This window comes from Schistocerca americana, unplaced genomic scaffold, assembly GCF_021461395.2.
Source record: "Schistocerca americana isolate TAMUIC-IGC-003095 unplaced genomic scaffold, iqSchAmer2.1 HiC_scaffold_633, whole genome shotgun sequence".
Classification (NCBI taxonomy): domain Eukaryota; kingdom Metazoa; phylum Arthropoda; class Insecta; order Orthoptera; family Acrididae; genus Schistocerca; species Schistocerca americana.
This window is the reverse complement of record NW_025726383.1, coordinates 32,892-57,231: the sequence shown is the minus strand read 5'-3', so window position 1 is coordinate 57,231 and position 24,340 is coordinate 32,892. Positions and strand designations below refer to the sequence as shown.

Here is a 24,340-nt window from a genome sequence, read left to right as displayed (position 1 = left end):
AAAAGGGGCCGTTCGACCGTTAATACGGAAATCGTAGCCAAGTTAGGTGGCCTGAGCCATCTCGCGGCTTCCGCTGTTATTACGAGCGCGCGTGCCACGCGGTTGAAGAGCAGTGCGCTGGCTCTAGCTTTCGACGCCGTTTCCTAGTGTATTTTGTCGCTTCTAGTGGAGGCATCATCGGTTATGAGAAGCTGGTAAATCACTCACAGTACAGTAGTTATCGTCCAACACGAGGAGATGCTTTGATTGTAATGGAGATTAGCACCGGGACAGCGCGAACGCAGTCCCGACTACCAAAATTTATGCGCCCGAGTTACTCGCATTTGGAGTAATCGCGGGGGTCAGCTCGACCGAAGTGCAATGGACAAGCCTCACCCCGGAGGAACCGCCTTCATGATCACGGTATCCTCTACGCCAGGTAAGTATGCTTCTCCTCGGCCTCAGGCGAATATTTGTAATGCGTCGCGCCATCGTAGTGGAACGAGAACTCTTGACGTTGTCGCATTCGGCGAAGAGCATGGTGCCGTGAATGTACTTGCTTCCTTAGAAACGCGCTGTTGGCCGTCGAGTTAGCAAGCAGACAGGCACAATAACGGCCTTCTGCAGAAAGCAATGCAGTTTTCGTGCGGAAGACATCGCGACTCGCGGCGCCGGCCGTTGCTGGGGTTAAGTTACTGCACCCTCCGGGAGATGGCGGGCCATGTCGGGGTTACCGCCTTCGAGCCACCCTCTCCGCCTGAAAGTCGCCCTCTTTCTCGGCCGGTGTCAAAACGGCAAATGAGATTTGCTGAATGACTGTATCTTCCAGCCACAGAGCAAGCCACAAAATCAATTATTTCTCTTACCTTTGCTCCCTCCGTGGGAGCCCATAGTGCTAGGAAATACGGCAGCATTGTCAATCGCCCTTGTCTGTCGCTGAGCAACCGAAGGACCAAGCTCAGACTATCAGATGTTCTAAGGAAGCTGTATGCACTCGTGGGTGTTGTACACGAGGGACAAACATCACGTCATCAGGCAATAATCAGCAAAAACTGCAACTTACCCCATTGGACGCTGATGGAACAGAAGACACGTGAAGGTAAGGTAACACTTCTTTTTTCTGTTCATCTCGAGCACGATCTGGAAAGCTCGGACGAAATTTGTGTTCTCTTTAATTCAGAATGTGGAGATATTTCCTTCACGCATATGAAAGTATAATGCTTCATTATTTAAGCTAGATGGAAAAGTTTAGGGGAAGTAATTAATTCGTTTAGGCTGCACCACTACTAGGTAGCACTGTCAAAACAATGCCATTGCCATCTAATGGCAACACAGCTTGCTGCAGATTAATTTTGCGGCATTTCATAAATGATTAATGTCTTATGACTATGGTGACGCTATGAGTAGTTTTATATGTGCAAACATTTGAAACTGCTGCAGGCATTACATTCACCCCTCTCTGCCTCTTTGCTTGGACATGGAGTAAGTAAGGATAAATTAAATTGCTTGTTTTTGAAGTAGTAACAGTTCTGAAGTGTAAAGAAATGATATTAAATAATACAGTGTAATTTTTTTTTCTCCGAATGTAGTGATTCAACAACGAATTTATTTATTTATTCCTACCTATCTCTGCAATTAGTGTACGTGAGTATTTCATTGGAATTGTTGCAATCGAAACCGAGCTTAATAATTTCATGCGGTCGTTTTCAGTCCTCCTCGTGCTTTAAAAATTGCTCATTTCCAAGCGTTATTTTAGGTTGCCTGCAAAGTTGTCAGATGAAACACAACCACTGCGACGAAAGGCCAGTCCTTGGAGCAGGTAGACGCCAACTGCGGCGGGAAACTGTCGTGGCCAGGAAGATATTCACTGCGTGTGGAAGTTAAGTGAGGATCCGAAGCTGACTTGCCAGCACACGTTGCAGCATTCACTCGCCAACGGCAACGGGGTAAGAAAAGGGTGCAAATACGCCGGTTCTCGTCCGATCACCGACGTTGGGCTTGGATGGGTGGCCGCCTCGCCTGGGAGCACAGGGCGCTGTTGGCTAGAATCTATGTTTCTCGTTTTCGGTGCAGCTCGTCATGTTACTTCCTTCGATTCACATCCCCACAAGCTCCTCAAGTGCCGCAAGTCTGCAAGTCCCGAGACGCTACGCTAGACGCTTGCTTCCGGCCCCTCATGTACCATGCCACAGGCACCAAAGCGTTCGGCTGGCCGATGGCCCCTGTACGCCCGCTCGCGCCACAGCAGTCACTGTGCTTGCAGGGAATGCCGCGCCGCCGAATAACGTTTGGCGCGCAATCCGTTTATGGACAGAGAATGCTAAAAGGGGCCGTTCGACCGTTAATACGGAAATCGTAGCCAAGTTAGGTGGGCCTGAGCCATCTCGCGGCTTCCGCTGTTATTACGAGCGCGCGTGCCACGCGGTTGAAGAGCAGTGCGCTGGCTCTAGCTTTCGACGCCGTTTCCTAGTGTATTTTGTCGCTTCTAGTGGAGGCATCATCGGTTACGAGAAGCTGGTAAATCACTCACAGTACAGTAGTTATCGTCCAACACGAGGAGATGCTTTGATTGTAATGGAGATTAGCACCGGGACAGCGCGAACGCAGTCCCGACTACCAAAAATTATGCGCCCGAGTTACTCGCATTTGGAGTAATCGCGGGGGTCAGCTCGACCGAAGTGCAATGGACAAGCCTCACCCCGGAGAAACCGCCTTCATGATCACGGTATCCTCTACGCCAGGTAAGTATGCTTCTCCTCGGCCTCAGGCGAATATTTGTAATGCGTCGCGCTATCGTAGTGGAACGAGAACTCTTGACGTTGTCGCATTCGGCGAAGAGCATGGTGCCGTGAATGTACTTGCTTCCTTAGAAACGCGCTGTTGGCCGTCGTGTTAGCAAGCAGACAGGCACAATAACGGCCTTCTGCAGAAAGCGATGCAGTTTTCGTGCGGAAGACATCGCGACTCGCGGCGCCGGCCGTTGCTGGGGTTAAGTTACTGCACCCTCCGGGAGATGGCGGGCCATGTCGGGGTTACCGCCTTCGAGCCACCCTCTCCGCCTGAAGTCGCCCTCTTTCTCGGCCGGTGTCAAAACGGCAAATGAGATTTGCTGAATGGCTGTATCTTCCAGCCACAGTGCAAGCCACAAAATCAATTATTTCTCTTACCTTTGCTCCCTCCGTGGGAGCCCATAGTGCTAGGAAATACGGCAGCATTGTCAATCGCCCTTGTCTGTCGCTGAGCAACCGAAGGACCAAGCTCAGACTATCAGATGTTCTAAGGAAGCTGTATGCACTCGTGGGTGTTGTACACGAGGGACAAACATCACGTCATCAGGCAATAATCAGCAAAAACTGCAACTTACCCCATTGGACGCTGATGGAACAGAAGACACGTGAAGGTAAGGTAACACTTCTTTTTTCTGTTCATCTCGAGCACGATCTGGAAAGCTCGGACGAAATTTGTGTTCTCTTTAATTCAGAATGTGGAGATATTTCCTTCACGCATATGAAAGTATAATGCTTCATTATTTAAGCTAGATGGAAAAGTTTAGGGGAAGTAATTAATTCGTTTAGGCTGCACCACTACTAGGTAGCACTGTCAAAACAATGCCATTGCCATCTAATGGCAACACAGCTTGCTGCAGATTAATTTTGCGGCATTTCATAAATGATTAATGTCTTATGACTATGGTGACGCTATGAGTAGTTTTATATGTGCAAACATTTGAAACTGCTGCAGGCATTACATTCACCCCTCTCTGCCTCTTTGCTTGGACATGGAGTAAGTAAGGATAAATTAAATTGCTTGTTTTTGAAGTAGTAACAGTTCTGAAGTGTAAAGAAATGATATTAAATAATACAGTGTAATTTTTTTTTCTCCGAATGTAGTGATTCAACAACGAATTTATTTATTTATTCCTACCTATCTCTGCAATTAGTGTACGTGAGTATTTCATTGGAATTGTTGCAATCGAAACCGAGCTTAATAATTTCATGCGGTCGTTTTCAGTCCTCCTCGTGCTTTAAAAATTGCTCATTTCCAAGCGTTATTTTAGGTTGCCTGCAAAGTTGTCAGATGAAACACAACCACTGCGACGAAAGGCCAGTCCTTGGAGCAGGTAGACGCCAACTGCGGCGGGAAACTGTCGTGGCCAGGAAGATATTCACTGTGTGTGGAAGTTAAGTGAGGATCCGAAGCTGACTTGCCAGCACACGTTGCAGCATTCACTCGCCAACGGCAACGGGGTAAGAAAAGGGTGCAAATACGCCGGTTCTCGTCCGATCACCGACGTTGGGCTTGGATGGGTGGCCGCCTCGCCTGGGAGCACAGGGCGCTGTTGGCTAGAATCTATGTTTCTCGTTTTCGGTGCAGCTCGTCATGTTACTTCCTTCGATTCACATCCCCACAAGCTCCTCAAGTGCCGCAAGTCTGCAAGTCCCGAGACGCTACGCTAGACGCTTGCTTCCGGCCCCTCATGTACCATGCCACAGGCACCAAAGCGTTCGGCTGGCCGATGGCCCCTGTACGCCCGCTCGCGCCACAGCAGTCACTGTGCTTGCAGGGAATGCCGCGCCGCCGAATAACGTTTGGCGCGCAATCCGTTTATGGACAGAGAATGCTAAAAGGGGCCGTTCGACCGTTAATACGGAAATCGTAGCCAAGTTAGGTGGCCTGAGCCATCTCGCGGCTTCCGCTGTTATTACGAGCGCGCGTGCCACGCGGTTGAAGAGCAGTGCGCTGGCTCTAGCTTTCGACGCCGTTTCCTAGTGTATTTTGTCGCTTCTAGTGGAGGCATCATCGGTTATGAGAAGCTGGTAAATCACTCACAGTACAGTAGTTATCGTCCAACACGAGGAGATGCTTTGATTGTAATGGAGATTAGCACCGGGACAGCGCGAACGCAGTCCCGACTACCAAAATTTATGCGCCCGAGTTACTCGCATTTGGAGTAATCGCGGGGGTCAGCTCGACCGAAGTGCAATGGACAAGCCTCACCCCGGAGGAACCGCCTTCATGATCACGGTATCCTCTACGCCAGGTAAGTATGCTTCTCCTCGGCCTCAGGCGAATATTTGTAATGCGTCGCGCCATCGTAGTGGAACGAGAACTCTTGACGTTGTCGCATTCGGCGAAGAGCATGGTGCCGTGAATGTACTTGCTTCCTTAGAAACGCGCTGTTGGCCGTCGAGTTAGCAAGCAGACAGGCACAATAACGGCCTTCTGCAGAAAGCAATGCAGTTTTCGTGCGGAAGACATCGCGACTCGCGGCGCCGGCCGTTGCTGGGGTTAAGTTACTGCACCCTCCGGGAGATGGCGGGCCATGTCGGGGTTACCGCCTTCGAGCCACCCTCTCCGCCTGAAAGTCGCCCTCTTTCTCGGCCGGTGTCAAAACGGCAAATGAGATTTGCTGAATGACTGTATCTTCCAGCCACAGAGCAAGCCACAAAATCAATTATTTCTCTTACCTTTGCTCCCTCCGTGGGAGCCCATAGTGCTAGGAAATACGGCAGCATTGTCAATCGCCCTTGTCTGTCGCTGAGCAACCGAAGGACCAAGCTCAGACTATCAGATGTTCTAAGGAAGCTGTATGCACTCGTGGGTGTTGTACACGAGGGACAAACATCACGTCATCAGGCAATAATCAGCAAAAACTGCAACTTACCCCATTGGACGCTGATGGAACAGAAGACACGTGAAGGTAAGGTAACACTTCTTTTTTCTGTTCATCTCGAGCACGATCTGGAAAGCTCGGACGAAATTTGTGTTCTCTTTAATTCAGAATGTGGAGATATTTCCTTCACGCATATGAAAGTATAATGCTTCATTATTTAAGCTAGATGGAAAAGTTTAGGGGAAGTAATTAATTCGTTTAGGCTGCACCACTACTAGGTAGCACTGTCAAAACAATGCCATTGCCATCTAATGGCAACACAGCTTGCTGCAGATTAATTTTGCGGCATTTCATAAATGATTAATGTCTTATGACTATGGTGACGCTATGAGTAGTTTTATATGTGCAAACATTTGAAACTGCTGCAGGCATTACATTCACCCCTCTCTGCCTCTTTGCTTGGACATGGAGTAAGTAAGGATAAATTAAATTGCTTGTTTTTGAAGTAGTAACAGTTCTGAAGTGTAAAGAAATGATATTAAATAATACAGTGTAATTTTTTTTTCTCCGAATGTAGTGATTCAACAACGAATTTATTTATTTATTCCTACCTATCTCTGCAATTAGTGTACGTGAGTATTTCATTGGAATTGTTGCAATCGAAACCGAGCTTAATAATTTCATGCGGTCGTTTTCAGTCCTCCTCGTGCTTTAAAAATTGCTCATTTCCAAGCGTTATTTTAGGTTGCCTGCAAAGTTGTCAGATGAAACACAACCACTGCGACGAAAGGCCAGTCCTTGGAGCAGGTAGACGCCAACTGCGGCGGGAAACTGTCGTGGCCAGGAAGATATTCACTGTGTGTGGAAGTTAAGTGAGGATCCGAAGCTGACTTGCCAGCACACGTTGCAGCATTCACTCGCCAACGGCAACGGGGTAAGAAAAGGGTGCAAATACGCCGGTTCTCGTCCGATCACCGACGTTGGGCTTGGATGGGTGGCCGCCTCGCCTGGGAGCACAGGGCGCTGTTGGCTAGAATCTATGTTTCTCGTTTTCGGTGCAGCTCGTCATGTTACTTCCTTCGATTCACATCCCCACAAGCTCCTCAAGTGCCGCAAGTCTGCAAGTCCCGAGACGCTACGCTAGACGCTTGCTTCCGGCCCCTCATGTACCATGCCACAGGCACCAAAGCGTTCGGCTGGCCGATGGCCCCTGTACGCCCGCTCGCGCCACAGCAGTCACTGTGCTTGCAGGGAATGCCGCGCCGCCGAATAACGTTTGGCGCGCAATCCGTTTATGGACAGAGAATGCTAAAAGGGGCCGTTCGACCGTTAATACGGAAATCGTAGCCAAGTTAGGTGGCCTGAGCCATCTCGCGGCTTCCGCTGTTATTACGAGCGCGCGTGCCACGCGGTTGAAGAGCAGTGCGCTGGCTCTAGCTTTCGACGCCGTTTCCTAGTGTATTTTGTCGCTTCTAGTGGAGGCATCATCGGTTATGAGAAGCTGGTAAATCACTCACAGTACAGTAGTTATCGTCCAACACGAGGAGATGCTTTGATTGTAATGGAGATTAGCACCGGGACAGCGCGAACGCAGTCCCGACTACCAAAATTTATGCGCCCGAGTTACTCGCATTTGGAGTAATCGCGGGGGTCAGCTCGACCGAAGTGCAATGGACAAGCCTCACCCCGGAGGAACCGCCTTCATGATCACGGTATCCTCTACGCCAGGTAAGTATGCTTCTCCTCGGCCTCAGGCGAATATTTGTAATGCGTCGCGCCATCGTAGTGGAACGAGAACTCTTGACGTTGTCGCATTCGGCGAAGAGCATGGTGCCGTGAATGTACTTGCTTCCTTAGAAACGCGCTGTTGGCCGTCGAGTTAGCAAGCAGACAGGCACAATAACGGCCTTCTGCAGAAAGCAATGCAGTTTTCGTGCGGAAGACATCGCGACTCGCGGCGCCGGCCGTTGCTGGGGTTAAGTTACTGCACCCTCCGGGAGATGGCGGGCCATGTCGGGGTTACCGCCTTCGAGCCACCCTCTCCGCCTGAAAGTCGCCCTCTTTCTCGGCCGGTGTCAAAACGGCAAATGAGATTTGCTGAATGACTGTATCTTCCAGCCACAGAGCAAGCCACAAAATCAATTATTTCTCTTACCTTTGCTCCCTCCGTGGGAGCCCATAGTGCTAGGAAATACGGCAGCATTGTCAATCGCCCTTGTCTGTCGCTGAGCAACCGAAGGACCAAGCTCAGACTATCAGATGTTCTAAGGAAGCTGTATGCACTCGTGGGTGTTGTACACGAGGGACAAACATCACGTCATCAGGCAATAATCAGCAAAAACTGCAACTTACCCCATTGGACGCTGATGGAACAGAAGACACGTGAAGGTAAGGTAACACTTCTTTTTTCTGTTCATCTCGAGCACGATCTGGAAAGCTCGGACGAAATTTGTGTTCTCTTTAATTCAGAATGTGGAGATATTTCCTTCACGCATATGAAAGTATAATGCTTCATTATTTAAGCTAGATGGAAAAGTTTAGGGGAAGTAATTAATTCGTTTAGGCTGCACCACTACTAGGTAGCACTGTCAAAACAATGCCATTGCCATCTAATGGCAACACAGCTTGCTGCAGATTAATTTTGCGGCATTTCATAAATGATTAATGTCTTATGACTATGGTGACGCTATGAGTAGTTTTATATGTGCAAACATTTGAAACTGCTGCAGGCATTACATTCACCCCTCTCTGCCTCTTTGCTTGGACATGGAGTAAGTAAGGATAAATTAAATTGCTTGTTTTTGAAGTAGTAACAGTTCTGAAGTGTAAAGAAATGATATTAAATAATACAGTGTAATTTTTTTTTCTCCGAATGTAGTGATTCAACAACGAATTTATTTATTTATTCCTACCTATCTCTGCAATTAGTGTACGTGAGTATTTCATTGGAATTGTTGCAATCGAAACCGAGCTTAATAATTTCATGCGGTCGTTTTCAGTCCTCCTCGTGCTTTAAAAATTGCTCATTTCCAAGCGTTATTTTAGGTTGCCTGCAAAGTTGTCAGATGAAACACAACCACTGCGACGAAAGGCCAGTCCTTGGAGCAGGTAGACGCCAACTGCGGCGGGAAACTGTCGTGGCCAGGAAGATATTCACTGTGTGTGGAAGTTAAGTGAGGATCCGAAGCTGACTTGCCAGCACACGTTGCAGCATTCACTCGCCAACGGCAACGGGGTAAGAAAAGGGTGCAAATACGCCGGTTCTCGTCCGATCACCGACGTTGGGCTTGGATGGGTGGCCGCCTCGCCTGGGAGCACAGGGCGCTGTTGGCTAGAATCTATGTTTCTCGTTTTCGGTGCAGCTCGTCATGTTACTTCCTTCGATTCACATCCCCACAAGCTCCTCAAGTGCCGCAAGTCTGCAAGTCCCGAGACGCTACGCTAGACGCTTGCTTCCGGCCCCTCATGTACCATGCCACAGGCACCAAAGCGTTCGGCTGGCCGATGGCCCCTGTACGCCCGCTCGCGCCACAGCAGTCACTGTGCTTGCAGGGAATGCCGCGCCGCCGAATAACGTTTGGCGCGCAATCCGTTTATGGACAGAGAATGCTAAAAGGGGCCGTTCGACCGTTAATACGGAAATCGTAGCCAAGTTAGGTGGCCTGAGCCATCTCGCGGCTTCCGCTGTTATTACGAGCGCGCGTGCCACGCGGTTGAAGAGCAGTGCGCTGGCTCTAGCTTTCGACGCCGTTTCCTAGTGTATTTTGTCGCTTCTAGTGGAGGCATCATCGGTTATGAGAAGCTGGTAAATCACTCACAGTACAGTAGTTATCGTCCAACACGAGGAGATGCTTTGATTGTAGTGGAGATTAGCACCGGGACAGCGCGAACGCAGTCCCGACTACCAAAATTTATGCGCCCGAGTTACTCGCATTTGGAGTAATCGCGGGGGTCAGCTCGACCGAAGTGCAATGGACAAGCCTCACCCCGGAGGAACCGCCTTCATGATCACGGTATCCTCTACGCCAGGTAAGTATGCTTCTCCTCGGCCTCAGGCGAATATTTGTAATGCGTCGCGCCATCGTAGTGGAACGAGAACTCTTGACGTTGTCGCATTCGGCGAAGAGCATGGTGCCGTGAATGTACTTGCTTCCTTAGAAACGCGCTGTTGGCCGTCGAGTTAGCAAGCAGACAGGCACAATAACGGCCTTCTGCAGAAAGCAATGCAGTTTTCGTGCGGAAGACATCGCGACTCGCGGCGCCGGCCGTTGCTGGGGTTAAGTTACTGCACCCTCCGGGAGATGGCGGGCCATGTCGGGGTTACCGCCTTCGAGCCACCCTCTCCGCCTGAAAGTCGCCCTCTTTCTCGGCCGGTGTCAAAACGGCAAATGAGATTTGCTGAATGACTGTATCTTCCAGCCACAGAGCAAGCCACAAAATCAATTATTTCTCTTACCTTTGCTCCCTCCGTGGGAGCCCATAGTGCTAGGAAATACGGCAGCATTGTCAATCGCCCTTGTCTGTCGCTGAGCAACCGAAGGACCAAGCTCAGACTATCAGATGTTCTAAGGAAGCTGTATGCACTCGTGGGTGTTGTACACGAGGGACAAACATCACGTCATCAGGCAATAATCAGCAAAAACTGCAACTTACCCCATTGGACGCTGATGGAACAGAAGACACGTGAAGGTAAGGTAACACTTCTTTTTTCTGTTCATCTCGAGCACGATCTGGAAAGCTCGGACGAAATTTGTGTTCTCTTTAATTCAGAATGTGGAGATATTTCCTTCACGCATATGAAAGTATAATGCTTCATTATTTAAGCTAGATGGAAAAGTTTAGGGGAAGTAATTAATTCGTTTAGGCTGCACCACTACTAGGTAGCACTGTCAAAACAATGCCATTGCCATCTAATGGCAACACAGCTTGCTGCAGATTAATTTTGCGGCATTTCATAAATGATTAATGTCTTATGACTATGGTGACGCTATGAGTAGTTTTATATGTGCAAACATTTGAAACTGCTGCAGGCATTACATTCACCCCTCTCTGCCTCTTTGCTTGGACATGGAGTAAGTAAGGATAAATTAAATTGCTTGTTTTTGAAGTAGTAACAGTTCTGAAGTGTAAAGAAATGATATTAAATAATACAGTGTAATTTTTTTTTCTCCGAATGTAGTGATTCAACAACGAATTTATTTATTTATTCCTACCTATCTCTGCAATTAGTGTACGTGAGTATTTCATTGGAATTGTTGCAATCGAAACCGAGCTTAATAATTTCATGCGGTCGTTTTCAGTCCTCCTCGTGCTTTAAAAATTGCTCATTTCCAAGCGTTATTTTAGGTTGCCTGCAAAGTTGTCAGATGAAACACAACCACTGCGACGAAAGGCCAGTCCTTGGAGCAGGTAGACGCCAACTGCGGCGGGAAACTGTCGTGGCCAGGAAGATATTCACTGCGTGTGGAAGTTAAGTGAGGATCCGAAGCTGACTTGCCAGCACACGTTGCAGCATTCACTCGCCAACGGCAACGGGGTAAGAAAAGGGTGCAAATACGCCGGTTCTCGTCCGATCACCGACGTTGGGCTTGGATGGGTGGCCGCCTCGCCTGGGAGCACAGGGCGCTGTTGGCTAGAATCTATGTTTCTCGTTTTCGGTGCAGCTCGTCATGTTACTTCCTTCGATTCACATCCCCACAAGCTCCTCAAGTGCCGCAAGTCTGCAAGTCCCGAGACGCTACGCTAGACGCTTGCTTCCGGCCCCTCATGTACCATGCCACAGGCACCAAAGCGTTCGGCTGGCCGATGGCCCCTGTACGCCCGCTCGCGCCACAGCAGTCACTGTGCTTGCAGGGAATGCCGCGCCGCCGAATAACGTTTGGCGCGCAATCCGTTTATGGACAGAGAATGCTAAAAGGGGCCGTTCGACCGTTAATACGGAAATCGTAGCCAAGTTAGGTGGCCTGAGCCATCTCGCGGCTTCCGCTGTTATTACGAGCGCGCGTGCCACGCGGTTGAAGAGCAGTGCGCTGGCTCTAGCTTTCGACGCCGTTTCCTAGTGTATTTTGTCGCTTCTAGTGGAGGCATCATCGGTTATGAGAAGCTGGTAAATCACTCACAGTACAGTAGTTATCGTCCAACACGAGGAGATGCTTTGATTGTAGTGGAGATTAGCACCGGGACAGCGCGAACGCAGTCCCGACTACCAAAATTTATGTGCCCGAGTTACTCGCATTTGGAGTAATCGCGGGGGTCAGCTCGACCGAAGTGCAATGGACAAGCCTCACCCCGGAGGAACCGCCTTCATGATCACGGTATCCTCTACGCCAGGTAAGTATGCTTCTCCTCGGCCTCAGGCGAATATTTGTAATGCGTCGCGCCATCGTAGTGGAACGAGAACTCTTGACGTTGTCGCATTCGGCGAAGAGCATGGTGCCGTGAATGTACTTGCTTCCTTAGAAACGCGCTGTTGGCCGTCGAGTTAGCAAGCAGACAGGCACAATAACGGCCTTCTGCAGAAAGCAATGCAGTTTTCGTGCGGAAGACATCGCGACTCGCGGCGCCGGCCGTTGCTGGGGTTAAGTTACTGCACCCTCCGGGAGATGGCGGGCCATGTCGGGGTTACCGCCTTCGAGCCACCCTCTCCGCCTGAAAGTCGCCCTCTTTCTCGGCCGGTGTCAAAACGGCAAATGAGATTTGCTGAATGACTGTATCTTCCAGCCACAGAGCAAGCCACAAAATCAATTATTTCTCTTACCTTTGCTCCCTCCGTGGGAGCCCATAGTGCTAGGAAATACGGCAGCATTGTCAATCGCCCTTGTCTGTCGCTGAGCAACCGAAGGACCAAGCTCAGACTATCAGATGTTCTAAGGAAGCTGTATGCACTCGTGGGTGTTGTACACGAGGGACAAACATCACGTCATCAGGCAATAATCAGCAAAAACTGCAACTTACCCCATTGGACGCTGATGGAACAGAAGACACGTGAAGGTAAGGTAACACTTCTTTTTTCTGTTCATCTCGAGCACGATCTGGAAAGCTCGGACGAAATTTGTGTTCTCTTTAATTCAGAATGTGGAGATATTTCCTTCACGCATATGAAAGTATAATGCTTCATTATTTAAGCTAGATGGAAAAGTTTAGGGGAAGTAATTAATTCGTTTAGGCTGCACCACTACTAGGTAGCACTGTCAAAACAATGCCATTGCCATCTAATGGCAACACAGCTTGCTGCAGATTAATTTTGCGGCATTTCATAAATGATTAATGTCTTATGACTATGGTGACGCTATGAGTAGTTTTATATGTGCAAACATTTGAAACTGCTGCAGGCATTACATTCACCCCTCTCTGCCTCTTTGCTTGGACATGGAGTAAGTAAGGATAAATTAAATTGCTTGTTTTTGAAGTAGTAACAGTTCTGAAGTGTAAAGAAATGATATTAAATAATACAGTGTAATTTTTTTTTCTCCGAATGTAGTGATTCAACAACGAATTTATTTATTTATTCCTACCTATCTCTGCAATTAGTGTACGTGAGTATTTCATTGGAATTGTTGCAATCGAAACCGAGCTTAATAATTTCATGCGGTCGTTTTCAGTCCTCCTCGTGCTTTAAAAATTGCTCATTTCCAAGCGTTATTTTAGGTTGCCTGCAAAGTTGTCAGATGAAACACAACCACTGCGACGAAAGGCCAGTCCTTGGAGCAGGTAGACGCCAACTGCGGCGGGAAACTGTCGTGGCCAGGAAGATATTCACTGCGTGTGGAAGTTAAGTGAGGATCCGAAGCTGACTTGCCAGCACACGTTGCAGCATTCACTCGCCAACGGCAACGGGGTAAGAAAAGGGTGCAAATACGCCGGTTCTCGTCCGATCACCGACGTTGGGCTTGGATGGGTGGCCGCCTCGCCTGGGAGCACAGGGCGCTGTTGGCTAGAATCTATGTTTCTCGTTTTCGGTGCAGCTCGTCATGTTACTTCCTTCGATTCACATCCCCACAAGCTCCTCAAGTGCCGCAAGTCTGCAAGTCCCGAGACGCTACGCTAGACGCTTGCTTCCGGCCCCTCATGTACCATGCCACAGGCACCAAAGCGTTCGGCTGGCCGATGGCCCCTGTACGCCCGCTCGCGCCACAGCAGTCACTGTGCTTGCAGGGAATGCCGCGCCGCCGAATAACGTTTGGCGCGCAATCCGTTTATGGACAGAGAATGCTAAAAGGGGCCGTTCGACCGTTAATACGGAAATCGTAGCCAAGTTAGGTGGCCTGAGCCATCTCGCGGCTTCCGCTGTTATTACGAGCGCGCGTGCCACGCGGTTGAAGAGCAGTGCGCTGGCTCTAGCTTTCGACGCCGTTTCCTAGTGTATTTTGTCGCTTCTAGTGGAGGCATCATCGGTTACGAGAAGCTGGTAAATCACTCACAGTACAGTAGTTATCGTCCAACACGAGGAGATGCTTTGATTGTAATGGAGATTAGCACCGGGACAGCGCGAACGCAGTCCCGACTACCAAAAATTATGCGCCCGAGTTACTCGCATTTGGAGTAATCGCGGGGGTCAGCTCGACCGAAGTGCAATGGACAAGCCTCACCCCGGAGAAACCGCCTTCATGATCACGGTATCCTCTACGCCAGGTAAGTATGCTTCTCCTCGGCCTCAGGCGAATATTTGTAATGCGTCGCGCTATCGTAGTGGAACGAGAACTCTTGACGTTGTCGCATTCGGCGAAGAGCATGGTGCCGTGAATGTACTTGCTTCCTTAGAAACGCGCTGTTGGCCGTCGTGTTAGCAAGCAGACAGGCACAATAACGGCCTTCTGCAGAAAGCGATGCAGTTTTCGTGCGGAAGACATCGCGACTCGCGGCGCCGGCCGTTGCTGGGGTTAAGTTACTGCACCCTCCGGGAGATGGCGGGCCATGTCGGGGTTACCGCCTTCGAGCCACCCTCTCCGCCTGAAAGTCGCCCTCTTTCTCGGCCGGTGTCAAAACGGCAAATGAGATTTGCTGAATGGCTGTATCTTCCAGCCACAGTGCAAGCCACAAAATCAATTATTTCTCTTACCTTTGCTCCCTCCGTGGGAGCCCATAGTGCTAGGAAATACGGCAGCATTGTCAATCGCCCTTGTCTGTCGCTGAGCAACCGAAGGACCAAGCTCAGACTATCAGATGTTCTAAGGAAGCTGTATGCACTCGTGGGTGTTGTACACGAGGGACAAACATCACGTCATCAGGCAATAATCAGCAAAAACTGCAACTTACCCCATTGGACGCTGATGGAACAGAAGACACGTGAAGGTAAGGTAACACTTCTTTTTTCTGTTCATCTCGAGCACGATCTGGAAAGCTCGGACGAAATTTGTGTTCTCTTTAATTCAGAATGTGGAGATATTTCCTTCACGCATATGAAAGTATAATGCTTCATTATTTAAGCTAGATGGAAAAGTTTAGGGGAAGTAATTAATTCGTTTAGGCTGCACCACTACTAGGTAGCACTGTCAAAACAATGCCATTGCCATCTAATGGCAACACAGCTTGCTGCAGATTAATTTTGCGGCATTTCATAAATGATTAATGTCTTATGACTATGGTGACGCTATGAGTAGTTTTATATGTGCAAACATTTGAAACTGCTGCAGGCATTACATTCACCCCTCTCTGCCTCTTTGCTTGGACATGGAGTAAGTAAGGATAAATTAAATTGCTTGTTTTTGAAGTAGTAACAGTTCTGAAGTGTAAAGAAATGATATTAAATAATACAGTGTAATTTTTTTTTCTCCGAATGTAGTGATTCAACAACGAATTTATTTATTTATTCCTACCTATCTCTGCAATTAGTGTACGTGAGTATTTCATTGGAATTGTTGCAATCGAAACCGAGCTTAATAATTTCATGCGGTCGTTTTCAGTCCTCCTCGTGCTTTAAAAATTGCTCATTTCCAAGCGTTATTTTAGGTTGCCTGCAAAGTTGTCAGATGAAACACAACCACTGCGACGAAAGGCCAGTCCTTGGAGCAGGTAGACGCCAACTGCGGCGGGAAACTGTCGTGGCCAGGAAGATATTCACTGCGTGTGGAAGTTAAGTGAGGATCCGAAGCTGACTTGCCAGCACACGTTGCAGCATTCACTCGCCAACGGCAACGGGGTAAGAAAAGGGTGCAAATACGCCGGTTCTCGTCCGATCACCGACGTTGGGCTTGGATGGGTGGCCGCCTCGCCTGGGAGCACAGGACGCTGTTGGCTAGAATCTATGTTTCTCGTTTTCGGTGCAGCTCGTCATGTTACTTCCTTCGATTCACATCCCCACAAGCTCCTCAAGTGCCGCAAGTCTGCAAGTCCCGAGACGCTACGCTAGACGCTTGCTTCCGGCCCCTCATGTACCATGCCACAGGCACCAAAGCGTTCGGCTGGCCGATGGCCCCTGTACGCCCGCTCGCGCCACAGCAGTCACTGTGCTTGCAGGGAATGCCGCGCCGCCGAATAACGTTTGGCGCGCAATCCGTTTATGGACAGAGAATGCTAAAAGGGGCCGTTCGACCGTTAATACGGAAATCGTAGCCAAGTTAGGTGGCCTGAGCCATCTCGCGGCTTCCGCTGTTATTACGAGCGCGCGTGCCACGCGGTTGAAGAGCAGTGCGCTGGCTCTAGCTTTCGACGCCGTTTCCTAGTGTATTTTGTCGCTTCTAGTGGAGGCATCATCGGTTACGAGAAGCTGGTAAATCACTCACAGTACAGTAGTTATCGTCCAACACGAGGAGATGCTTTGATTGTAATGGAGATTAGCACCGGGACAGCGCGAACGCAGTCCCGACTACCAAAAATTATGCGCCCGAGTTACTCGCATTTGGAGTAATCGCGGGGGTCAGCTCGACCGAAGTGCAATGGACAAGCCTCACCCCGGAGAAACCGCCTTCATGATCACGGTATCCTCTACGCCAGGTAAGTATGCTTCTCCTCGGCCTCAGGCGAATATTTGTAATGCGTCGCGCTATCGTAGTGGAACGAGAACTCTTGACGTTGTCGCATTCGGCGAAGAGCATGGTGCCGTGAATGTACTTGCTTCCTTAGAAACGCGCTGTTGGCCGTCGTGTTAGCAAGCAGACAGGCACAATAACGGCCTTCTGCAGAAAGCGATGCAGTTTTCGTGCGGAAGACATCGCGACTCGCGGCGCCGGCCGTTGCTGGGGTTAAGTTACTGCACCCTCCGGGAGATGGCGGGCCATGTCGGGGTTACCGCCTTCGAGCCACCCTCTCCGCCTGAAAGTCGCCCTCTTTCTCGGCCGGTGTCAAAACGGCAAATGAGATTTGCTGAATGGCTGTATCTTCCAGCCACAGTGCAAGCCACAAAATCAATTATTTCTCTTACCTTTGCTCCCTCCGTGGGAGCCCATAGTGCTAGGAAATACGGCAGCATTGTCAATCGCCCTTGTCTGTCGCTGAGCAACCGAAGGACCAAGCTCAGACTATCAGATGTTCTAAGGAAGCTGTATGCACTCGTGGGTGTTGTACACGAGGGACAAACATCACGTCATCAGGCAATAATCAGCAAAAACTGCAACTTACCCCATTGGACGCTGATGGAACAGAAGACACGTGAAGGTAAGGTAACACTTCTTTTTTCTGTTCATCTCGAGCACGATCTGGAAAGCTCGGACGAAATTTGTGTTCTCTTTAATTCAGAATGTGGAGATATTTCCTTCACGCATATGAAAGTATAATGCTTCATTATTTAAGCTAGATGGAAAAGTTTAGGGGAAGTAATTAATTCGTTTAGGCTGCACCACTACTAGGTAGCACTGTCAAAACAATGCCATTGCCATCTAATGGCAACACAGCTTGCTGCAGATTAATTTTGCGGCATTTCATAAATGATTAATGTCTTATGACTATGGTGACGCTATGAGTAGTTTTATATGTGCAAACATTTGAAACTGCTGCAGGCATTACATTCACCCCTCTCTGCCTCTTTGCTTGGACATGGAGTAAGTAAGGATAAATTAAATTGCTTGTTTTTGAAGTAGTAACAGTTCTGAAGTGTAAAGAAATGATATTAAATAATACAGTGTAATTTTTTTTTCTCCGAATGTAGTGATTCAACAACGAATTTATTTATTTATTCCTACCTATCTCTGCAATTAGTGTACGTGAGTATTTCATTGGAATTGTTGCAATCGAAACCGAGCTTAATAATTTCATGCGGTCGTTTTCAGTCCTCCTCGTGCTTTAAAAATTGCTCATTTCCAAGCGTTATTTTAGGTTGCCTGCAAAGTTGTCAGATGAAACACAACCACTGCGACGAAAGGCCAGTCCTTGGAGCAGGTAGACGCCAACTGCGGCGGGAAACTGTCGTGGCCAGGAAGATATTCACTGCGTGTGGAAGTTAAGTGAGGATCCGAAGCTGACTTGCCAGCACACGTTGCAGCATTCACTCGCCAACGGCAACGGGGTAAGAAAAGGGTGCAAATACGCCGGTTCTCGTCCGATCACCGACGTTGGGCTTGGATGGGTGGCCGCCTCGCCTGGGAGCACAGGGCGCTGTTGGCTAGAATCTATGTTTCTCGTTTTCGGTGCAGCTCGTCATGTTACTTCCTTCGATTCACATCCCCACAAGCTCCTCAAGTGCCGCAAGTCTGCAAGTCCCGAGACGCTACGCTAGACGCTTGCTTCCGGCCCCTCATGTACCATGCCACAGGCACCAAAGCGTTCGGCTGGCCGATGGCCCCTGTACGCCCGCTCGCGCCACAGCAGTCACTGTGCTTGCAGGGAATGCCGCGCCGCCGAATAACGTTTGGCGCGCAATCCGTTTATGGACAGAGAATGCTAAAAGGGGCCGTTCGACCGTTAATACGGAAATCGTAGCCAAGTTAGGTGGCCTGAGCCATCTCGCGGCTTCCGCTGTTATTACGAGCGCGCGTGCCACGCGGTTGAAGAGCAGTGCGCTGGCTCTAGCTTTCGACGCCGTTTCCTAGTGTATTTTGTCGCTTCTAGTGGAGGCATCATCGGTTACGAGAAGCTGGTAAATCACTCACAGTACAGTAGTTATCGTCCAACACGAGGAGATGCTTTGATTGTAATGGAGATTAGCACCGGGACAGCGCGAACGCAGTCCCGACTACCAAAAATTATGCGCCCGAGTTACTCGCATTTGGAGTAATCGCGGGGGTCAGCTCGACCGAAGTGCAATGGACAAGCCTCACCCCGGAGAAACCGCCTTCATGATCACGGTATCCTCTACGCCAGGTAAGTATGCTTCTCCTCGGCCTCAGGCGAATATTTGTAATGCGTCGCGCTATCGTAGTGGAACGAGAACTCTTGACGTTGTCGCATTCGGCGAAGAGCATGGTGCCGTGAATGTACTTGCTTCCTTAGAAACGCGCTGTTGGCCGTCGTGTTAGCAAGCAGACAGGCACAATAACGGCCTTCTGCAGAAAGCGATGCAGTTTTCGTGCGGAAGACATCGCGACTCGCGGCGCCGGCCGTTGCTGGGGTTAAGTTACTGCACCCTCCGGGAGATGGCGGGCCATGTCGGGGTTACCGCCTTCGAGCCACCCTCTCCGCCTGAAAGTCGCCCTCTTTCTCGGCCGGTGTCAAAACGGCAAATGAGATTTGCTGAATGGCTGTATCTTCCAGCCACAGTGCAAGCCACAAAATCAATTATTTCTCTTACCTTTGCTCCCTCCGTGGGAGCCCATAGTGCTAGGAAATACGGCAGCATTGTCAATCGCCCTTGTCTGTCGCTGAGCAACCGAAGGACCAAGCTCAGACTATCAGATGTTCTAAGGAAGCTGTATGCACTCGTGGGTGTTGTACACGAGGGACAAACATCACGTCATCAGGCAATAATCAGCAAAAACTGCAACTTACCCCATTGGACGCTGATGGAACAGAAGACACGTGAAGGTAAGGTAACACTTCTTTTTTCTGTTCATCTCGAGCACGATCTGGAAAGCTCGGACGAAATTTGTGTTCTCTTTAATTCAGAATGTGGAGATATTTCCTTCACGCATATGAAAGTATAATGCTTCATTATTTAAGCTAGATGGAAAAGTTTAGGGGAAGTAATTAATTCGTTTAGGCTGCACCACTACTAGGTAGCACTGTCAAAACAATGCCATTGCCATCTAATGGCAACACAGCTTGCTGCAGATTAATTTTGCGGCATTTCATAAATGATTAATGTCTTATGACTATGGTGACGCTATGAGTAGTTTTATATGTGCAAACATTTGAAACTGCTGCAGGCATTACATTCACCCCTCTCTGCCTCTTTGCTTGGACATGGAGTAAGTAAGGATAAATTAAATTGCTTGTTTTTGAAGTAGTAACAGTTCTGAAGTGTAAAGAAATGATATTAAATAATACAGTGTAATTTTTTTTTCTCCGAATGTAGTGATTCAACAACGAATTTATTTATTTATTCCTACCTATCTCTGCAATTAGTGTACGTGAGTATTTCATTGGAATTGTTGCAATCGAAACCGAGCTTAATAATTTCATGCGGTCGTTTTCAGTCCTCCTCGTGCTTTAAAAATTGCTCATTTCCAAGCGTTATTTTAGGTTGCCTGCAAAGTTGTCAGATGAAACACAACCACTGCGACGAAAGGCCAGTCCTTGGAGCAGGTAGACGCCAACTGCGGCGGGAAACTGTCGTGGCCAGGAAGATATTCACTGTGTGTGGAAGTTAAGTGAGGATCCGAAGCTGACTTGCCAGCACACGTTGCAGCATTCACTCGCCAACGGCAACGGGGTAAGAAAAGGGTGCAAATACGCCGGTTCTCGTCCGATCACCGACGTTGGGCTTGGATGGGTGGCCGCCTCGCCTGGGAGCACAGGGCGCTGTTGGCTAGAATCTATGTTTCTCGTTTTCGGTGCAGCTCGTCATGTTACTTCCTTCGATTCACATCCCCACAAGCTCCTCAAGTGCCGCAAGTCTGCAAGTCCCGAGACGCTACGCTAGACGCTTGCTTCCGGCCCCTCATGTACCATGCCACAGGCACCAAAGCGTTCGGCTGGCCGATGGCCCCTGTACGCCCGCTCGCGCCACAGCAGTCACTGTGCTTGCAGGGAATGCCGCGCCGCCGAATAACGTTTGGCGCGCAATCCGTTTATGGACAGAGAATGCTAAAAGGGGCCGTTCGACCGTTAATACGGAAATCGTAGCCAAGTTAGGTGGCCTGAGCCATCTCGCGGCTTCCGCTGTTATTACGAGCGCGCGTGCCACGCGGTTGAAGAGCAGTGCGCTGGCTCTAGCTTTCGACGCCGTTTCCTAGTGTATTTTGTCGCTTCTAGTGGAGGCATCATCGGTTATGAGAAGCTGGTAAATCACTCACAGTACAGTAGTTATCGTCCAACACGAGGAGATGCTTTGATTGTAATGGAGATTAGCACCGGGACAGCGCGAACGCAGTCCCGACTACCAAAATTTATGCGCCCGAGTTACTCGCATTTGGAGTAATCGCGGGGGTCAGCTCGACCGAAGTGCAATGGACAAGCCTCACCCCGGAGGAACCGCCTTCATGATCACGGTATCCTCTACGCCAGGTAAGTATGCTTCTCCTCGGCCTCAGGCGAATATTTGTAATGCGTCGCGCCATCGTAGTGGAACGAGAACTCTTGACGTTGTCGCATTCGGCGAAGAGCATGGTGCCGTGAATGTACTTGCTTCCTTAGAAACGCGCTGTTGGCCGTCGAGTTAGCAAGCAGACAGGCACAATAACGGCCTTCTGCAGAAAGCAATGCAGTTTTCGTGCGGAAGACATCGCGACTCGCGGCGCCGGCCGTTGCTGGGGTTAAGTTACTGCACCCTCCGGGAGATGGCGGGCCATGTCGGGGTTACCGCCTTCGAGCCACCCTCTCCGCCTGAAAGTCGCCCTCTTTCTCGGCCGGTGTCAAAACGGCAAATGAGATTTGCTGAATGGCTGTATCTTCCAGCCACAGTGCAAGCCACAAAATCAATTATTTCTCTTACCTTTGCTCCCTCCGTGGGAGCCCATAGTGCTAGGAAATACGGCAGCATTGTCAATCGCCCTTGTCTGTCGCTGAGCAACCGAAGGACCAAGCTCAGACTATCAGATGTTCTAAGGAAGCTGTATGCACTCGTGGGTGTTGTACACGAGGGACAAACATCACGTCATCAGGCAATAATCAGCAAAAACTGCAACTTACCCCATTGGACGCTGATGGAACAGAAGACACGTGAAGGTAAGGTAACACTTCTTTTTTCTGTTCATCTCGAGCACGATCTGGAAAGCTCGGACGAAATTTGTGTTCTCTTTAATTCAGAATGTGGAGATATTTCCTTCACGCATATGAAAGTATAATGCTTCATTATTTAAGCTAGATGGAAAAGTTTAGGGGAAGTAATTAATTCGTTTAGGCTGCACCACTACTAGGTAGCACTGTCAAAACAATGCCATTGCCATCTAATGGCAACACAGCTTGCTGCAGATTAATTTTGCGGCATTTCATAAATGATTAATGTCTTATGACTATGGTGACGCTATGAGTAGTTTTATATGTGCAAACATTTGAAACTGCTGCAGGCATTACATTCACCCCTCTCTGCCTCTTTGCTTGGACATGGAGTAAGTAAGGATAAATTAAATTGCTTGTTTTTGAAGTAGTAACAGTTCTGAAGTGTAAAGAAATGATATTAAATAATACAGTGTAATTTTTTTTTCTCCGAATGTAGTGATTCAACAACGAATTTATTTATTTATTCCTACCTATCTCTGCAATTAGTGTACGTGAGTATTTCATTGGAATTGTTGCAATCGAAACCGAGCTTAATAATTTCATGCGGTCGTTTTCAGTCCTCCTCGTGCTTTAAAAATTGCTCATTTCCAAGCGTTATTTTAGGTTGCCTGCAAAGTTGTCAGATGAAACACAACCACTGCGACGAAAGGCCAGTCCTTGGAGCAGGTAGACGCCAACTGCGGCGGGAAACTGTCGTGGCCAGGAAGATATTCACTGTGTGTGGAAGTTAAGTGAGGATCCGAAGCTGACTTGCCAGCACACGTTGCAGCATTCACTCGCCAACGGCAACGGGGTAAGAAAAGGGTGCAAATACGCCGGTTCTCGTCCGATCACCGACGTTGGGCTTGGATGGGTGGCCGCCTCGCCTGGGAGCACAGGGCGCTGTTGGCTAGAATCTATGTTTCTCGTTTTCGGTGCAGCTCGTCATGTTACTTCCTTCGATTCACATCCCCACAAGCTCCTCAAGTGCCGCAAGTCTGCAAGTCCCGAGACGCTACGCTAGACGCTTGCTTCCGGCCCCTCATGTACCATGCCACAGGCACCAAAGCGTTCGGCTGGCCGATGGCCCCTGTACGCCCGCTCGCGCCACAGCAGTCACTGTGCTTGCAGGGAATGCCGCGCCGCCGAATAACGTTTGGCGCGCAATCCGTTTATGGACAGAGAATGCTAAAAGGGGCCGTTCGACCGTTAATACGGAAATCGTAGCCAAGTTAGGTGGCCTGAGCCATCTCGCGGCTTCCGCTGTTATTACGAGCGCGCGTGCCACGCGGTTGAAGAGCAGTGCGCTGGCTCTAGCTTTCGACGCCGTTTCCTAGTGTATTTTGTCGCTTCTAGTGGAGGCATCATCGGTTATGAGAAGCTGGTAAATCACTCACAGTACAGTAGTTATCGTCCAACACGAGGAGATGCTTTGATTGTAATGGAGATTAGCACCGGGACAGCGCGAACGCAGTCCCGACTACCAAAATTTATGCGCCCGAGTTACTCGCATTTGGAGTAATCGCGGGGGTCAGCTCGACCGAAGTGCAATGGACAAGCCTCACCCCGGAGGAACCGCCTTCATGATCACGGTATCCTCTACGCCAGGTAAGTATGCTTCTCCTCGGCCTCAGGCGAATATTTGTAATGCGTCGCGCCATCGTAGTGGAACGAGAACTCTTGACGTTGTCGCATTCGGCGAAGAGCATGGTGCCGTGAATGTACTTGCTTCCTTAGAAACGCGCTGTTGGCCGTCGAGTTAGCAAGCAGACAGGCACAATAACGGCCTTCTGCAGAAAGCAATGCAGTTTTCGTGCGGAAGACATCGCGACTCGCGGCGCCGGCCGTTGCTGGGGTTAAGTTACTGCACCCTCCGGGAGATGGCGGGCCATGTCGGGGTTACCGCCTTCGAGCCACCCTCTCCGCCTGAAAGTCGCCCTCTTTCTCGGCCGGTGTCAAAACGGCAAATGAGATTTGCTGAATGACTGTATCTTCCAGCCACAGAGCAAGCCACAAAATCAATTATTTCTCTTACCTTTGCTCCCTCCGTGGGAGCCCATAGTGCTAGGAAATACGGCAGCATTGTCAATCGCCCTTGTCTGTCGCTGAGCAACCGAAGGACCAAGCTCAGACTATCAGATGTTCTAAGGAAGCTGTATGCACTCGTGGGTGTTGTACACGAGGGACAAACATCACGTCATCAGGCAATAATCAGCAAAAACTGCAACTTACCCCATTGGACGCTGATGGAACAGAAGACACGTGAAGGTAAGGTAACACTTCTTTTTTCTGTTCATCTCGAGCACGATCTGGAAAGCTCGGACGAAATTTGTGTTCTCTTTAATTCAGAATGTGGAGATATTTCCTTCACGCATATGAAAGTATAATGCTTCATTATTTAAGCTAGATGGAAAAGTTTAGGGGAAGTAATTAATTCGTTTAGGCTGCACCACTACTAGGTAGCACTGTCAAAACAATGCCATTGCCATCTAATGGCAACACAGCTTGCTGCAGATTAAT

General features: G+C 49.2%; 11 non-coding genes across 11 annotated transcripts; all 11 read right to left on the bottom strand.

Moving 5' to 3' along the window:
* Window positions 1–264: 264 nt before the first annotated feature.
* LOC124588083 lies at window positions 265–426 on the bottom strand. The gene has a single exon (XR_006975720.1). It is a non-coding gene; the product is annotated as a U1 spliceosomal RNA (small nuclear RNA).
* A 2,140-nt stretch (window positions 427–2,566) lies between these two features.
* On the bottom strand, window positions 2,567–2,728 carry LOC124588087. Its single transcript, XR_006975724.1, has one exon. It is a non-coding gene; the product is annotated as a U1 spliceosomal RNA (small nuclear RNA).
* Window positions 2,729–4,866: 2,138 nt separating this feature from the next.
* On the bottom strand, window positions 4,867–5,028 carry LOC124588082. The gene has a single exon (XR_006975719.1). It is a non-coding gene; the product is annotated as a U1 spliceosomal RNA (small nuclear RNA).
* A 2,139-nt stretch (window positions 5,029–7,167) lies between these two features.
* LOC124588081 lies at window positions 7,168–7,329 on the bottom strand. The gene has a single exon (XR_006975718.1). It is a non-coding gene; the product is annotated as a U1 spliceosomal RNA (small nuclear RNA).
* A 2,139-nt stretch (window positions 7,330–9,468) lies between these two features.
* Window positions 9,469–9,630, bottom strand: LOC124588080. Its single transcript, XR_006975717.1, has one exon. It is a non-coding gene; the product is annotated as a U1 spliceosomal RNA (small nuclear RNA).
* Window positions 9,631–11,769: 2,139 nt separating this feature from the next.
* LOC124588086 lies at window positions 11,770–11,931 on the bottom strand. The gene has a single exon (XR_006975723.1). It is a non-coding gene; the product is annotated as a U1 spliceosomal RNA (small nuclear RNA).
* A 2,139-nt stretch (window positions 11,932–14,070) lies between these two features.
* LOC124588076 lies at window positions 14,071–14,232 on the bottom strand. Its single transcript, XR_006975714.1, has one exon. It is a non-coding gene; the product is annotated as a U1 spliceosomal RNA (small nuclear RNA).
* A 2,139-nt stretch (window positions 14,233–16,371) lies between these two features.
* LOC124588064 lies at window positions 16,372–16,533 on the bottom strand. Its single transcript, XR_006975703.1, has one exon. It is a non-coding gene; the product is annotated as a U1 spliceosomal RNA (small nuclear RNA).
* A 2,139-nt stretch (window positions 16,534–18,672) lies between these two features.
* LOC124588052 lies at window positions 18,673–18,834 on the bottom strand. Its single transcript, XR_006975692.1, has one exon. It is a non-coding gene; the product is annotated as a U1 spliceosomal RNA (small nuclear RNA).
* Window positions 18,835–20,973: 2,139 nt separating this feature from the next.
* On the bottom strand, window positions 20,974–21,135 carry LOC124588078. The gene has a single exon (XR_006975716.1). It is a non-coding gene; the product is annotated as a U1 spliceosomal RNA (small nuclear RNA).
* A 2,139-nt stretch (window positions 21,136–23,274) lies between these two features.
* Window positions 23,275–23,436, bottom strand: LOC124588077. Its single transcript, XR_006975715.1, has one exon. It is a non-coding gene; the product is annotated as a U1 spliceosomal RNA (small nuclear RNA).
* Between the last annotated feature and the right edge of the window lie 904 nt (window positions 23,437–24,340).